Here is a 12,943-nt window from a genome sequence, read left to right as displayed (position 1 = left end):
TGAACAGGTTATAAAAAGCCTAGCAAGCCCCTCCCTCAGCCCTTCTCTTCTTCTCCACCAACATTGAAGCATGTGATCACCTTTTCTGCTCAGGGCTCAAGCCATGTGGCCCTGTCCACCAATAAACCATCTTTCCAAGAAGCCTCCATGTCTCCAGAGTCTTTTTCCCCACTTGGAGCCGAACCCAGAAGGACATTTCTTTCATCAGAAGCTTGTGAAAACCTGAGTTTTCCAGGGGACCTTTGGAAGATTAATTCTGCATGGAACCATCAGTATAATAATACATAAATTGCATTAATTAATATTTGCAGCACTGTTCTTCTTGTTCTATAATTGGATTGTGTAAAATGCCCGAGGCAGTAAATTGATCCAAAAAATAAGGCCAAATCAGAGGCCCAAAAGAGGTTTCATTGAAAGGTGTAGGATAATACAGATAGCCATGTGAATATTCGCGTTCAGAAAACTTATAATAATGACCTAAGCCTTAAATGCATTTACTGATTCTAAATACACATTTGCAACACTGGACCAGTACATTTGTTCTAAAAATTGGCAAGGGCTACATAAAATACTTAATTTTTAATATTTTGGTGCTGATATTAATGAAAAGGCCTTTAAACAGGGAGACTATGGGAAATTATAGATAAATGCAGATATAATAATCATCTTGCCAAACAACATGAGTTCAGAACAGACGCTAACAAAGTTAATAATGTATGGGGAATTGTATTGGAATATTGGATGATCACATTTCCCAAATGTTTATTTTATGATCCATATTTTATGAACGTAGAAGGTTTGCCTGGACTTTTTACCAGAGGTTGTAAGTGACTTGAAGGCACACAAAGGAGTACTATATAGCTACAGTTTTTTAATAACTTTTTGTTTCTATTTTTTCTTTAAGTACCGTATTTTTCAGACTATAAGACGCTCCGGACTATAAGACGTACCTAGCTTTTGCCTCCTTGTAGCAAACAGCCTCTGTCAGCTTCAGCACAGCCTGATTTAGCACAAGCAGCTGATTGGCGGTTGGATCTGCCTCCCAGAATATCGCCGATCAACTGTTCCATCTGCGGGGATCGCCACCACCTATTGCTGCCTCTGTGCGCCCCGTTTTCGGTCTTCGCGCATCCCATTTTTGGCCTCAGCGCATCCCATTTTCAACCTGTTTCAGGAAGCAGGGATACGCAGCAGTGGCGATCCCCGCCACCTGGAATGGGCCAAAAATGGGGCGCGTGGAGGCTGAAAATGGGGCACGTGAAGGCTGAAAATGGGGCACACGGAAGCCCGAAAATGGAATGCCCATCGGCCAAAAATGGGGCACATGGAGGCGGCAGCGGCGGTGGGCAGTGGCAATCCCCGCAGCCTGGAACAGCTGATAGGCGGTATTCCAGGAGGCAGATCCAGCTGCAAATCAGCTGCTCGTGGTAAATCAGGCTGTGCTGAAGATGACCAGGCTGTTTGCTGCAAGGAGGCAAATTGCTGGGAAGCAGAGGCCGAAGGGTAGGGGCGTGAGGGTGGGCGGGGCTTTGGCAATATTCACTGTATAAACGCACAAACATTTCCACCCACTTTTTTGTGGGGGGGGGAGTGTGTCTTATACCCTGAAAAATACGGTAAATCAAACCACATCTACCAACTGAATGGGAGAGTTGTTTGATCAATATAATTCTATAAATGCCTTCAAGGGAGACATATGTTTAACAATTAAATGAAGGCCTAACTTAATACATTAAATGAGATTCCCATAATTAAATGTCTTATTTAATAGTGCATTTCAAAATCTATTTGATGGAATATATTTCAATAAATCTTGATGTTAATGATGCAAATTTTCTGAAAATCTGTTAGCAAACGAATAACTGTTCAAATAATTCTGCTAGAAAGCACTTCATTCTAGCTAAATCTGATAGCATGCAAACAGGGCTGTGGAACTGTTTCTGCCTTCATTTTTTAAATTATATATACGGGCTATTCAGATAGTGTGTTCTAGTTACTATATATTATTTAAAAATTACAAGTGTGCTATTGATGTCAGCCTCTGCTTTGCTGTTGCTTCGGCTGCCATGAAATGGGGAGGGAGGGCATGGTATTTGGGAGGGGTTACTAATTGTGCTGGAGGAAGGTTCTGGAGCTCAGCTGCCTGTCGGACTACGCATGCAGAGGAGTTTCTCGCCAAGGCTAACGGCACCGACATTCCATCTTCATGATGCCTTTTGAAGTTATCTCACACACCTGACACTTGGGAGAATTATGATTGGACTGTAACAGTGATGCCAAGGGGTGGGGAATGGGTTATTCTATATATCAATCGCTTTCGCGCCTAAATAATCAGTCTTCGCTTCGCTATGCCTTTAATCATTTATAATTAGTAAAAGTACACTTGATTTCTACCCACGGAGTCTCGTGGTCTTCTTTCCTAATTATCTAATGGAGAGGTTCTGACAATTAGATTTGTAATCCACTTTTATTTTCATGTGGTGAAACCCAAAATATCTTTAACTAACGTAATTATTTCTATCAACATGACAATTCCATGTTTACCTTTTCTAGTTATTTGCGTGTTTTCCTAATCTCAAAGGCCCCACACATTCTAATCACGTTTCAGATTTTAAAGTAAAAAAGTGTCATTTTTAAAGTCGGCCACTACACATACAGTATTGACTTTTTTCTCTCTCTTCTATTCAATTATGTCCAGTTCTCACAGCTACCTGGACAAATCCCTGCAGTTTTCTTTGGAATATTTTTCAGAAGTGATTTGACATTGCTTCCTTCTTAGGGCCCAGAGAGATTGACTAATATAAGTCACTCAGCTGATTTTGTGTCTAAGGTGATACTCCCAGTCTCCAGATTTTAGCAGATGCCTTAACCCCTACATCAAAATGCCTCTCAAAAATCAGATATATAATTTAATAAAATATTCAAGTAATAGACTACTTTCACCGTGCAATTCTTAATTTATTTACTCAAGTAACTCCCGCTGAGTTCCAAATAGGATTTAGGTATATACAGAATATTTTAATGATGTTAAATTAGTAAAATAATTATTTTTTTCTGCCTCCTTTCTTTCAACCTTGTATTTTTGCTTACATCTGTTCTTGAGAAGCACTGTTCAGAAAAACATACCACAGGATCAGAGGTGGGTTCCTACCAATTCGCACCTATTCAGTAGAACCGGTTCGTCAAATCTACCGGACCGGTTAGAAGAGGTTCCACCAGTGGACCCGGAAAGCAGGCCACACCTACAGAAGAGGTTCCAAACTTTTTTGAAGCCCACCACTGCTAAAGGGTTAGGGGTGCAAGGATCTTGTAAGTTGACAGCTTTAAGACTTGCATGCTTCAATGCCAGAGTTCCTGAGCCAACGTGGCTGGAGGAGGAATTCTGGGAGTTGAAGTCCACAAGTCTTAAAGCTGTCAGGTTTGAAGACCCCTAGTTTTTTTTTCCTAAAGGGTTAGGGGTGCAAGGATCTTGTAACTTGACAGCTTTAAGACTTGCATGCTTCAATGCCAGAGTTTCTGAATAGCTACTTGGACCGACCTAAGTACTAATTCATAATTTCATATCCGATCACATGGGCAGCAAGCCACTCCCATCCGGTCACATGGGTGGCAAGCCACTCCCACAAAGGAGGCCACACCCACAGAGTAGGTTTGAACAATTTTTGAAACCCACCACTGCAGAGAATATATTGGAGCTGTAACTGAGGAAGAGAAGAAAATTAATGGAAATTGGCAAGCTCTTGTCCAACAATACTCCTGCCATAATAGAAAATCTTACCAACGACAATTAAAATACTACATCCAGTCTAAGGAACACAGAACACATTTTCATATAGATAGAACACACCATAACGAAGGACTCAAAAGCATATAAAAACTCACTAACTCACAACCCTAATTTGCCAGCTTCCCCCAGGAACCCATGCTCTTGTCACTGTTGTTACTGGGCCAAGAAGCAGAAGCAGAAATCCTTTCCAACTGCAGCCTGTCTCAAACTTATTTTTCCCTGCATTTTTCTCCTGGCTTGGAATAAGATATGGACCAGATTGAACTTCCAACACTACTATAGAATTTCAAGGATATCTGATACCTCAAAAAAGGCTCAGCGATAAGACAATTTCTAACATTAATTAAAATAATTACTGCAGAATATGTTTATTTCATGAACACCCAGCTGACTACAAACTGTATTTGCTTCTTCCTATAACAGGCCTGTGGGGGGGGGGGTGGCTGGGGAAGGGGGATCCTTCCAAGTGAAGAGGCAGCTTTAAAAAAAAAGACCCATATATTTTATTAGGGTCAGAATATAAATTTTATGTAATTTAATAACTGCACGTTCCCTTAAAAAAATCAGCACAATGCACAAAGCTCTTTGGCTGTGCTAATAATCCTTTTTTCGGTTCACCGACAAAAGGGCGAACGACAAAAGCGCGCCCGACTAAACCGCGGTGACAAAACCGCGAGTTCTAAACCACACCAACGAATAAGCGCTGAAGCGCGCCGACAACAGCACGCCGACAGAAGCGCGCTGTAAACCTAAACCTAACCCTAAACCTAACTCTAACCCTAACCCTAAACCTAACCCTAAACCTAACCCTAACCCTAAACCTAACTCTAAACCTAACCCTAACCCTAACCCTAACCCTAACCCTAACCCTAACCCTAACCCTTACCTTAACTTAAATCGCGCTTCTGTCGGCGCGCTGTTGTCGGCGCGTTGATGACATCGCGTTGATGACGTTGTGGTTTTAGTGCCGCAGTTTTGTCGGCGTACTTTTGTCGTGCGCGCATTTGTCGGGTCACGCTTTTTTCAACCCATGCAAAGTTCTCCTAGGAGTAAATACTAGGCATTCCACAGGTTGTGAGAGAGCCAGCATGGTGTAGTGGCTTGTGCTGGTGTACAAGTGGGGAGACCTAGGTTTTACTCTTCTCTTAGGCACAAAATCAAGCCGGGTGACCTTGGGACCATCACTCCATATCAGCTCTAATCAGCATCAGACTCTCTCATCACATCGTGCATTAAAAACCTTTGCTGTGTGAACTTAGTAAATGCGGTACAAAACCAGTGGAACTACAACCCAATAGGAGAAATGTTAAGGTCAACCACAACAACAACATTCCATTGATTGTGCAAACTACTTTGTTCCTTGAAAGAGAATTGCATGATCATTGTAACTATTCATAGCCTCACAAAGTCTCCTATGTTGAAATACGTCTTTGATTTGGCTTTGGAGCGCATGAGTACTTTGAAAGTACAGGCTTTCAAATTGCAGGCTGCCAGCTCCGACATGTGAATCAATATCTATCACATATGATCTTTAATATGCACTCACCCAACCCTTGCCCCAAATCTGGCTTCTTCAATCCTTCCCTCTTTCCTGCAAAGAAAATGTGGATCCTTCAAAGAAAGTGGAATTCCAGGAACACAGAATAAGAAATTGGGAGTTTCATCCCACCCAAAAAACTATGATAAATGTCTGGAATTATCCCAGAAAATCCAGGACAAAACTAAGGAACAGTAGAGGACTTCACTTCGGAATCCAGGGGTGTTGATGTTCAATTTCTGTTCTGTCCCCCCCCTTCTTCGCTCGTTCAAAGACGACAGGCAGACAGACTTAAAAGGAAAGAACTTTATCAGCCTCGGCTCACGCTGGCTGCGAGCCCAAAGTAAACATAAATAAAGTCTCTGGCAAGAAGATAACAGAATGCAAAAACAAAGATCTCTTACAGCAACAAGTTTTCAAGAAGCAAAATCACTTCTCCAAGTGTCTCACAAACTCAAACAAGATCAGAACTGAATTCTCCATAAACGAACGACAAACGTTGACTTCTGCAACCAGGACGTGGCACCATCCGTCCTTTTATCTCCAGAAGACGCCACTAACGAGCCCCAGCTGCATTGTTATTCCTGCATCCCGACTCAACTCACAGCAAACTTCTGCTGAGTCACAACAAATTTCTAATTTATTTTGACTGTATTAGAAACTTTAGTTTTTTCTTATTTCTGTATGTAAAAGTTAAACATTTTGTTACAACATCAAACTGGGGTCAAAGAGTTACTTTTCTCATTACTATTTCTTGGGAACTGTCCTTCTGAGACTACTAATTGAAGAACGATCTTATAGTCTTCTGAGAGTGGTGCATGTAGTGCTGTGCCAATCAGATTTCCTGTGTTTCAGGGTTTGTTAAAATAAAACTTGAACTTTGCTTAACTATATGAGATTTATTTAAAACCCAAAGGTGAGAGAGGAACAATTGAGACTATGACTTAATATAACTTCATTTACAGGACCTAGAAGGCTACATTATACAAATTAGAGCCAAGGTGGCACAGTGGTTAGGGTGCAGTACTGCAGGCCACTTCAGCTGACTGTTATCTGCAGTTCGGCGGTTCTAATCTCACCGGCTCAGGGTTGACTCAGCCTTCCATCCTTCCGAGGTGGGTAAAATGAGGACCCAGACTGTGGGGGCAATATGCTGACTCTGTAAACCGCTTAGAGAGGGCTGAAAGCCCTATGAAGCGGTATATAAGTCTAACTGCTATTGCTATTGCTAAATTATTTCATTTTTTCTCAACTTTACCCTTTCATGACCAGTAAAGAAGATGATCTCTCTGAATCACTGGAGTTAGGAATAATTTATTATGTCTAAACAATAGCATGGCAATCTTTATTTGGAGGAAAATCAAACAAATTTTATTCGTTCCAAGAAGCCACAATCTTCAAAAGCAGGTTTTGGGGAAACAATAATGACATAATAACTAGCATTTTTCTTAAGATTCAAGTCATAGCTGTTGATTCTCTTCTATCAAATGTTTGGACTCATTGGTGTATTTTTTCAATGTTTAGTTTTCTCTTCGAAGAGATTTTTCAAAATGTTCTATTAATCAACTATTAGGCAACCTATTGTTTCGTTACGTATTACTGTATTCTGCTAAACTCTTATAGCTCAATGAGGATCTTGATAACTCCTTCAAGTGAATCAAATTTCAAGTTTCTCTATGAACTCCTTTTTAATTCAATCTCTTAAATGTCTGGAACTTATCTGCACTTGGATTGCTACTAGGAGGAACTCCAATGCAGATTACTGTTTTGCTTTCAGAAAACAAATCCCTTGAGAGATGTGGGGGGTAACATTTCCAGATGTGGCCAATTCTGTTCATCTGTCAATTGCTTTGCCTACATCTGCTGCATCTCCATTTGGGAAATTACAAGAGCATAAATATTATTCTGAAGTAGCAAAGAATCTTTAATATATTTTTCAGTGGCTACTGTAAAACAATTAAACAAGAACAGAAATTAATTATCCTCATGAGTAATTAATTCTGAAAAAAGAATAATAATTTCTTTCCAGGCAGAAAGCTAGCTTTATTCTTACTACAAATTGTTTCCAGTTTCCAGGTAATGAAAAGCATAACATTAATTTGAACATGTAAATAGTATTTCGTGGGTTTGAATAAATGATTCTCAGTAGACTATTAATGTTCGTGCAGTCTATATTGTAGATCTGCAGATTTCCTTATATAGGATTTAGAATTCACACCTGTTCTCTTCTATTTACATAATTTTTCGATGTGCCATTGCTTTTCAGTTTATCAGTTACGTATTTCATTATTACCACCCAAACATTCACAGATATGATACAGTATTCTGCAATAAGAGCTATCTGTATCTTCACCAATTGAAATCAATTCCACTGAATTCGGAAACAAATTACAATTCCACTGGAAATTAAATAGAAAGCAAGGACCTAACTCATACAATTGTGAAGGATTAAGGTAGAACAGTTATAAAATGTTGATTCTAAATCTACTTAGCAATTGAAACTTTGATTTGTTGGTAGAAATAAAAGAGAAACCAGTGTTCTGTAAGATGCACAATATTGAAGAAAGTCCCAGCTGATCGGGAAGGAATGGGGATTTTGCAGTATCCTTCCCCTGCCACGCCCATCAAGTCACGCCCATCAAGCCATGCCATGCCCACCAAGCCACGCCCACAATCTGGTAGTATAAAATTTTGAATCCCACCTCTGGGTCCAGGGTCTAGTCCTCTGTCATTCATGAACTCTCCCTGGGTCACTCACTCTCTCTTAGCTCAACTTAATTTAAGCGCAAAAGCTGGGTGAGTGAATTTGTCTCTCTATCTCTCAGCCCAACTCACATTAAAGGATTGTTGTTGTGGGGAAAACAGAAAGAGAAGGAAGGGGTATTAGGTATTTTCACTGCCTTGAGTAATTTATAAAAATACAAGGTGGGCTTGTACCCATCCTCTACAACTCAGGGTGCTATATGTAAAATGAATAAAAGCAATAAAAGTAGTAACAGCAATAAGGGGGGGAGGCAATAGATCATAGAAAAAAATATGCCCAATTACTTACGCTACTTTCCATTTTTGTTACAGATCTAAGGAAGAAATTCCACACAGAAAGGTATTGCTATTCTATTCTGCATATTCATAAGCATCTGGTATTTATTTATTTTTTTTATTTTTTTTTACAAATCTTTTTATTTCCATTTCATTCTATACAATCACATGTTTACTGTGCAACCGAGGCATATAACATTGGGTAATAAACACAGCCCTCACTTTTATAGAAAATGCCCCCTACAATACAAACCCAATATACCGCCTTAGCCCACCATACACCCTCTTTCATCCCCCTCCAACTTTCATTCTTCCTTCTCTCATACCCCTCTACACCTACTTCCCCTCCCCCTCTATCTAACCCTAACCCTATCACCCCCTCTCTTAATCCATTCCCTCCCTCCCTTCTCCTCTTCCTCTCTCTCACCCTCTCTACTCTCCTTCTTCTTTCACTCAGCTCCTCCCTTCGGTATACTTCTATTACCTTCCAATATATTCAGTTTGTTCTGTTTTGACACTAACATTAAAAAAAACCACAGTATACAAGTGCAATCATGCTTTAGAATTTAACACATATTATATTTCCCCCCTCCCCCCTCCCCCTAGATCCCCACCTCCCTTCCCTCCCCCCGACTTCCCAGAGCCCATGGTATAACTTTTTGACAATCACAGTCTAAAATATCTCTACATTGAACTCAGCTTCTTGCTATTACCCAAATTTTTAACAGTTTAAGTTATTACTAATTTTAAGCATAAGCTATCTGGAATTTCTTAGTCCCGTATTTGCTTTGTATATAATCAATCCATTTTTTTCCAGTCTCATTTATACCTCTCATTTGAATATAAGCATCTGGTATTGATGTAGAATATCTGGTATTTTACAGATTCCTTTGGAATATACTGATATTGTACATAAGCCACAATGATGTCCCATCCATCACTCTATTATCAGCCCAAGGAGGTGAATTATGTCACTAAAATTCATTACAGTGCTCCATGGGTGGTCAGTGATCATATTATTGTAAATGTATCTCATGGAGAATTGTACTACTGGAGATGGTATGTTTTTTTTTTTCTTGTTCATTCTTTTTGCAAAAAATAATATTTTAAAAAAATAAGCAAAATGGGGGTCTTTGTTAAGGAGCAATATGGAATATCCTTTCATAAATGTATTTCCCTCAATAATGTTTTCCAGAGTGTGTTATAGTTTCCCTGTTTGTTAATAAACTATAATGTCTGGATATAAAAAATAAAAAAAACTACATGCATTTTGTGCCAATTGAGGGGAATTTCCACGTATACTCATCTTTCAAACTAGCTGAAAGCCAGTCATGATTATTTTCACTTTCGTTGACAGGATGGAATAATGCTATGCCAGCTAAACCTCTACAGAACAGTTCAAAGAGAACTGCGCTGAGGAAAGATTTCCCAAGACAAAAAAAAAAACTCAGAAGCTCTGCAGAGCTGTATCATTTCAACTAAAAAATACCCCCCCCCCCGTTTTACTGCAGTCTGAAATGAGCCTCAGCCAAGCCAGCTAAAAATTGGCTCAGCTGGTGCTGTATAAAACACCGTAAATATAGATTCAGAACCATTTCTGAACTGGCTTAAAGGTTTCTCTTGAAAATGCCAAACTTTGCTTTTTAAAGGCAATTCTACATAAAAGATGTGAAAGACAAGCTTTAGGCTGAGATGCTTATTTCATTTTGGATATTCATGTATAATATCCTAAAAAAAGCCTCTTATACCCTGGATGTGTAAATCAATAAATGGACAATAAACTTTATTTCTCAGGTTTGTAATTTTTCACTGATCTGTAAGAATCTGGCCAGCATAAAGCTGCTACTGCTCACTATCATCTCTCATTTCCTTCCAAACATAATTCTTTCAACTTCTTTTGCAACTCTAAGCTAGCTATATATAGTTTATAAATGCCTTTCTCTTTACATAAAGTAACCAAAACCAGGGTCATGCTGTACTAAATCAGTCTCTTTTATTTTCTGCTCTGAAAGATTTTTACACATCTATGATTTGATTTGGATCGCAAGAGAAGTAGATGTTGTAAGGAGACTCAGATATAGGAATAGCAGAAAAATATTTTATTGGAATGCTTGAGCTAAACAAGGAATGAATACTTTTAATTGATTGATTTTTAATGTTTAAATATTTTTTTAAAAGATTTTGAAATCCTCATATCTGACAACAGTTGGGACTGAAAACTCGGTGGTTAAGCGAAGTAGTAAGTGAAACTACAACTGTTTATGATTTTACTTCAGCTTTCCTTTGCTTTACAGACATACTAAAGTTGTGAATGTGTAGATTGGTGACAAAGTTACTTTTCATCACTGTCATAATTGCAAATTGTTTCTAAATGAGGACTATCAGGACTCTCTTTATAGTTTGACTTGCCTTCAGTATCTATTTGACAATTTACTACAATTGAAACAAATATTGACTAAACAGTATGATCTAGATCACTGTTCCCTCTAAGGTGCGCGCCTGCGCGGCCGCGCACCTCGCAAGAAAAGCCCGCGCAGCAGATTCTATCTGCCGCGCAGAGTTTTCTGTAAAGCAAACGTGGGGAAGTTCTTTGCAGGCGCCTAGAACTGGCCGCCTGCAAAGGACCTCCCCAGACTTGTTTTGATGAGCCGCCAGTCCTCTTGCTTCTTCTCCTTCACCAGCAAAGCTCCCGCAGCGGCGCCTCTCCCTCCACGCGGAGCACCTGAGCTGGCCCCCGCGTTATCCCTCCCCCTTCCTCCTCTGCCGTGCTTTTGAGGCCGCGGGAGCTAGTAGGAAAGCGGCGGAGGTGGAGGCGGCGGCAGGGATAACCCAGAGCCCAGCTGACTCCGCTCGGAGCACCTCAGCTCAGCTGGGCTCTGGGTTATCCCTGCCGCCACCTCCACCTCCGCCGCTTTCCTACTAGCTCCCGCGGCCTCAAAAGCACGGCAGAGGATGAAGGGGGAGGGATAACGCGGGGGCCAGCTCAGGTGCTCCGCGTGGAGGGAGAGGCGCCGCTGCGGGAGCTTTGCTGGTGAAGGAGAAGAAGCAAGAGGACTGGCGGCTTTGAAATGCAACCCCCTGGTCCCGCCGGCCGCGGATTTGATTCGGCGTAAGTGGGGGCCGAACACATGCTGAGCCGACTTTGCGCAGTGAGGCGGAGTAATTCAAACCCCTCCCAAAGAACGTTTGTGTTTGTGTGTGTGTGTGTGTGTGTGTGTGTGTGTGAGAGAGAGAGAGAGAGAGAGAGAGAGAGAGAGAGAGAGAGAATTGGATCAAAATTGGTGGCCAAAGGAGTAGAGGGAGGGAGGGAAGGGAGGAAGGAAGCCCTGCCCCCTGTGAAAAAAACTGAAGATGGAGCAGTGAATGAATAAACCATAAAAGCAACAAACAGTTAATGGGTAAGTAAGCTGAGGAGCAAGTTCTCAACTAAGGAAGAAATATAAGAAAGAAATATAAAAAGCTCAATATGCCAAAACACTTATTTTAGTCTTCATTTAATTACTTGTATTGTAGTCTGATGTAACATCTTTTTAAAGTTAACGTTAGTTAGAAAAGATAGGGTACAAAACTTAAATAATAAAAAAATTGTACATTCATTTTGAAAAATAAATGCAAGACTTGATTAATTTCATATCTTTATTTAAAATAGTTTTGGCATGGCATATGATTTTATTGACTCAGTTGGAAATGATGTGGATGTTGTATCTGATTCTGAGGTATATATATTCTTAAGTAACATAACATATAGCATATTGTCCAAACTTGCTAGACTATTTAATTGATCTTACTACTTTAAAGGGGGAGAGTTTTTTATGTTGCATTTATATATTATATTTATTACATTTATATTCCACATTATATATTTGTATTGTTATTTTAGTGTATATTGTCAATTTCGATAGATATTATATTGATATATCAATACTGATTTTAATCATACTAAATAACAATTACTGCTATTATTTATCAGCATTACATATTTACAGTTTTTAATATTGAGTTAGTCATATTTTAGAATAATAGCGTTATTTTTTAATAGGATAATTGGCAAAATCTAATTCACATGTGATGGGTTGCATTCCAAAGGAATGTGAGAGGACAGGTTGCCTGCAAAATGCCAGGACCCAGGACCCTGTTGGTGCCATGTCTCTCTCTAGCCAGTCTAACAATCTAAAAGCTGAGCAGAGAGCCTTTTTTTTTCAGGGTGAGGGGAAAAGTATAGTGTTTGAGTGGCACTTTTCATGCCTGGCATTCATCGGGCTGAAACCTTGCTCGCAATTGGCGCTTGACGCTTGGAAGGTTGCGCAAATGTCCAGCAGACGCGACAGCAGTTCAAACTGTGGCTCTCTTAGGTGCTCAGGCATGAAACTGTGCAGCTCACACACTATACTTTTCCGCTCACACTGAAAAAAAATTAGAGGGAACATTGATCTAGATACATGGCAGCCTCCAAATACCTATAATTTTAGCTTCTCTAAGAGATGCTGAACTTGAAAGTTCAACTATTCAGTTTGATAAGATGTTAAGACATTAAATGAAAGTTAATTTTATTTCTATATTTGATCTGTGAAAGGAAGAAA

Source organism: Thamnophis sirtalis, unplaced genomic scaffold, assembly GCF_051295495.1.
Source record: "Thamnophis sirtalis isolate CommonGarterSnake01/CBP01778 unplaced genomic scaffold, rThaSir2_p1.2 scaffold_8, whole genome shotgun sequence".
Classification (NCBI taxonomy): Eukaryota; Metazoa; Chordata; class Lepidosauria; order Squamata; family Natricidae; genus Thamnophis; species Thamnophis sirtalis.
The sequence above is the reverse complement of the archived record's forward strand: the minus strand, read 5'-3'. Positions refer to the sequence as shown.